Genomic DNA, 6000 nt, shown 5'->3' on the forward strand with positions numbered 1-6000 from the left:
CTATGTTTAATTCCTGATTCTAAAGGTGCATTTCAAGTTTACTTTTAGTAAATAAAACATCAACTAATTTTACAACGGGTTTATAATTTTGGAAAACAATAAATAAACAAAACAACTTTTTATGAAATGTCAGTATCTTCGATAGCAATCTAGCCTTGACTTACAACACAAATTTTATGAAAAAGGGTTTAAACAAGTGATCATTGATATACCAGAAAAATGACGCCTGCAAGAAAAGAACGCTTACATAAACACAATATTTTGTTGATATAAAAGCCGAAAGATTCACGGTAACAGCAGTAATCAAATACTGTTTGTTGAAATCCTGGTTCTGACGGAAATGGAAGTACAAATTTGGTTGTTTATGTGTCTTATACTTAATTGCACACTACATGCATCATGTGAGTATTATTTTCGTAATGTATTGTATTGTATTGCCAAGCTTTACAGATATCAAGTTAGTTTTCGATAGAGAGCTGTCTACTTTTCAGTTTTTCTTTTACAAACCCCATCATTTTGGACGTTGGTAGATAATTGTGTCTTTGGCCATCATACCAAATGTCCATATTTCATGTTTGATAAATATAGAAAGTAAAGGGTTAAATTGATTATAAATACGTATACTTTTTATGTATTATATACAACTTGAGGGCGTTAGCCCAAATGGGTGTATCTAATTTACATCAATGTATGATTGCTAATGCAACTTGATCTTTTGCTATTAAAAGGCAGGATAAATGAATGGTATTCAATTTTCGTATTTTATAATCATTGCATCACGCGATTGTGTTCTTCACCAATAATACTGGCGACCCTCACAATGTTATAAATGCACCTAAATGCAATACAAAAATGTGAACCGTAAACATTAGGTACAAAATAGTTGTCTCGGGCCTTTAAGGCAGTATTTTATCAATAAATCCTGTGCTACTGTGTTGTTATAATGAGTTTTTATTTACAACCACTGGGTCAATGCCACTGCAGAGGGTATGACCAGTCCAGTAGTCTGCATTTCAGTGTTATTCAATTATCATTAATGTGGCCATAATTATAGATAAACTGTTTACAAATATTTTTTTCTCTCAAAATACTATGGATTGTTTACCCCAGGAATAGATCACCTTAGCTTTATTTGACAAAATCTTTCGGGATTTTTGGTGTTCTATGCTCTCAAACCTCTCAAAAAACTTTATTTTGCCTTTACTTTTTTGGGTTCGAGCTTTACTGGTGAGTGTATTGTTGACTAAACGTACGTCTGGTGTACAACCTTTTAATCCTGGTATCTATGATGAGCTTATTTTATGTTATCAAGATGAAAATCTGTTGCTCCAATTCACCAATGGTGGTGGCCATTTCATTAAAATTATATGATAATTGAGATTGTTTAATGTACAAATGTACCGTTTTGGTAATTGATTGATTGATTGATTGATTGCTTGGTGTTCAACGATATTTTCTACACAATTGTGCTTTTCGTGGCTGTCAATTTCTTTTGGCGGAGGAAGCCGGAGTGCACGGAGAGAACCACCGACCTGAGGTAGGAAAACTGACAATCCTAGTCAATTAAGATTGGCGTCGAGTGCACCTTACCCGTATGGGATTCGAACTGGCAACCTCACTGTTGACTGGCAACGGAAGTTAACTTTGAAACCAGTCATGTAAAAATTAACTTCGTTCTGGATAACTCTTGATTGCATTAGACCTGTTTTACTGCTAACTCTTGAATAGTCTGCTCCAAAATAAGTTAAATTATAACAAATGTTTCTCCAATATACATAAAACAATTGATATCCAGAACATGATTAGAAACAAATATTGTCTGATTTGCCATTAAAAAATCGAAAAGTATATCGATATCCAGGTAACCCCTAAAAAACCAGTTAACGTACATTGTATACATTTGGTTATTGTAGCATCGATTAATAAGTAAAACAAACAGTAATATTAGTGTTCACATGCTAGCAATTCTGGTCTGTTTATTTTCAAAGTGCCAACAGCTCTCCTGTATATTCATAAGATTTAATTGACGATTAGTAGTCTTCATTCTTGTATCACACGTTAGTTTGTGCAACTAAATCGAATGCCCACAGCAATTAACGCTTGCCATAGTTGTCCGTTTTAATGATAATCATATGTCAATATCATAAACCATAAAATTGAGTAAAACGGGAAGGATTGTATGATGAAGATTACAACAGTATTTATACTACACCATAGTGTCGGCTTTAACTAAGAGTACCAACATGTCCTCTTCTTATTCAACATACTTAGCTTATTTTATTCTTGATATCAGTAACATTTTGTATGTATCCAAAAAGTGTGTTTCAAGTGGAGTCAATAGCGTGTTATCTGTTAAAAGTGCCATACTTGTTTTTTTATTATGTATCGCTATGTTGCTAGTTATTCTCCATATATTCCAATGTATTTTGATTTGGTTGCCATTCATTATACCAGTTAAGATAAATTGACCCAATTTGACATTATAGAAACTTTATTCTTGTAGATATAGCAAATATCACAGATTTGCACTACAGAGAAAATAATTGTATACGCGTAATGTTTTTACTTGTGTTAAAATCTAAACCTTTTTATATGCAATCGTGTACTGCCTGAAAAATATATATAAAAATGACACTATTTGCTAACATGACTATTTTAAAAAATGTTGTATTGTCCATTATTTATGCGTTTAATTTCTTAATGAAATGTAAGCAGTAGGTATTACATAACATTTTATCTTTGTGCGTGGCGTTCATTATTTTTTTTAAAAATTATTTACATGTATGCATATTTGTTAGTCGTATTATGTTTATTCAGTTTAACCATTTGCATTAAATAAAAAGATAGTAAGTTACGTAAATTTGTAAGCTATTGTCATATCTAATGAATTGTGGTATAGATTTTTATAGAATAGTTAGGATACTTATAGTATTTTTGTTTGTTTCAGCTTATTCAGGAAAACTTTTGTACTCAACGTACTCTTTAATTATTGAAATCGATGTTGATACACGCAGTGTGACTGTACTGGTAGACGTTGGAAGTAGTTATGTGTTTGCCATGGACTATGATTACAAAAACAGATTCATGTATTTTACAAGATACAGTATCCATGACATCGTTCGGTATGTAAACGTGTATTCTAATGAAGTCAATAGTAAGGAAAACATCGATTGAAAATGGTAAAATCATGTTTATAGAAAAAGACACAATTTCTATCATTGTAATATGACTTTTTTAAATGATGTACATAGACATCTCTGTTTTCATTTACCACAACTTTAAACGAACATACAAGATTTATTTTCAAAGTATGAAAAATTAAAATTCTACAAATCATAATGGGGTTTGAATAGTGCATGCACCATCTTTTGTTTATCTCTTGCTTTAATTTTCTATACATATTATCAACCATTCAATAAATTCGGTAGTAAACTAACATTAGATAAAAAAGTCTTTCGAATAAAACCATATTCAGATTCACCTCATAAATTATTCACGTACAGACTAACACATGTCAACGCGATATAAGCATTCATTATTTACCGTACACTAATTAACGCTTAGAATATCCAACCTTTAATACTAAATATTTGACAAATTCACATTATAAATGTTGTAGTTCCGTCGCGCTATTGACTTTTATCAATTACTTTTCAATATCCTTTGAAAGAGAATTAATAATAATTACATTTACTAGTTCCGGAATAATGTCGAAGCTTTTACGGTGAATCGTTTTGCTCTCATATTTTTTTTTAGAAAAATGTATATAATTTTATTAGCATGAATGTTTTGGATGTTATTATTCAATAATGATATAACTTATTTATATTCGACAGATTTATACTTAATTCATAACAGCATGATGTTTTATTCAGGAAATTCAAAAAAATAGTTAATATTATTTTGAAGAAACCAAATGTTTACATGGTTATTTAAAACTAATCAACACGTAATTTTTCAATCTTGTTTTTGTTTTGTTGTAAAATTCTAAAAGTTAAGCGCTTAAAAATGACAAACAATCAATTCTGCAAACCAGGCCAGTTGTGTCACCTTAGGTATACAATGTAGCAATGAAGCCACACAATAGGCTTTCTTAAAGATACAATTAAGAGCACTTACAATGCAGTTCTATTTACAATTGACATTTCTGAGAAACAATTCCTGTACACATATGTAGTTAGTGTTGTTGTTAGAAGTCGTCCCAGGCATCACTTAATCAAATCTTCAATATAAGTTTCATCATAGTCCTATAATTGATGTAAACGTGAGAGCACTTACGACAAAATTCTCGATATAACTATATTTGCAAGTGGAGTAGTTGCTAGACAATATTTGGTTGGCGCTGACTTTCTAACATGTCTAATCTCTCAAAGACATTACTTATACAAATATGATTTCGAAGAAAAATCTTGTAAAGAATTGTTCGCGTAATAGCGATAACAAGACCAGATTCACGAACGGCAGCCCGGTATTTTTATGTCCACCGCATGAGTTATTGTAGGACACAATAAAAAGTGAATTGAAAAAAAAGTTAAATTTGCTTTGATGACATAAAGTTAAAACATCATATACAGAATAACTTTTTTTTTCATTTTTGACGTATCACCATAAAAGCAACAACCAGAAGACATTTTGTGCAACTGTTGAAATGATGCAAACCTTTTAAATACAGAATTCAAGACATTACACGCAATCATTCATGAATGATGCGAATAGATTTGTATTACTAGGTATACTCAACAATGTCAAACAATACATCTCTTCTAAAATGTTAATCAAACGTTTCATACTCCTAAGTCTATAAAATGTTTATCTGACGGGCAAAACATATTTGCATTAAAAATAAACACATGTGTTTTGAATAGGGCCTTTATAGCTTGTTGCTCGGTGTGAGCCAATGCTCCGTGTTGAAGGCCTTTCTTTGACCTATAATGGTTTACTTTTACAAATTGTGACTGGGATGGAGATTTGTCTCATTGGTACATTATTAATATCAGATATGTTCCTTATGTCGTAACTACAATACCGTTCCCTTTTCACAATTGTGACCTATCGAGTTAGACTACTACTACCACTACTACTACTACTAGTATCACTACTACTACTATTACTACTACTACTACTACTACAACTACTACTACTACAACTACTACTACTACTTCTACTACTACTACTACTACTACTACTACTACTACTACTTCTTCTACTACTACTACTACTACTACTACTACTGCTACTACTACTACTACTTCTTCTACTACTACTACTACTACTACTACTACTACTACTACTACTACTACTACTTCTTCTACTACTACTACTACTACTACTACTACTGCTACTACTACTACTACTTCTTCTACTACTACTACTACTACTACTACTACTACTACTACTACTTCTTCTACTACTACTACTACTACTACTACTACTACTACTACTACTTCTTCTACTACTACTACTACTACTACTACTACTACTACTACTACTACTACTACTACTACTGTCACTTTTACTACTGCAACTACTACTACAACAAAAAACCGTTTCCTCAAATATGACAACTTGTATTTATAGTTTTTAAAGAGCGAAGTTTGGATGGCCACAAAACCATGTTCAACCAACCATTTTTTCTTAAAATGTCCTGTACTACATTTGTAAGTCAGGAACGGCAGTTGTTATCTAATAGTTCGTTTCTATGTATGTTCCAATGTCGTTTTTTTTTTTTGTTGAACTTCATTTTTTTTGTTGTTTCGTTGTTTTCCTTTTATAGTTGATGTGTTTTCCTCTGTTTTAGTTTGTAACCCGGATTTGTTTTCTCTCAATCGATTTATGACTCTTGAACAGCGATATGCTACTGTTGCTTTTATTTACATAAGTTTTGATTTAAAAAATTAAATTAGTTTAGTAGATTTTGAGTAAAAGGAAAACAATGAGATAATAAGTCTCAATAAGCTTATGATGTTCATGTTGTACAAGAACTGGACATTTTCTCGTAAA

The sequence above is a fragment of the Mytilus californianus genome, unplaced genomic scaffold (assembly GCF_021869535.1).
Source record: "Mytilus californianus isolate M0D057914Y unplaced genomic scaffold, xbMytCali1.0.p SCAF_6, whole genome shotgun sequence".
Lineage (NCBI taxonomy): Eukaryota > Metazoa > Mollusca > Bivalvia > Mytilida > Mytilidae > Mytilus > Mytilus californianus.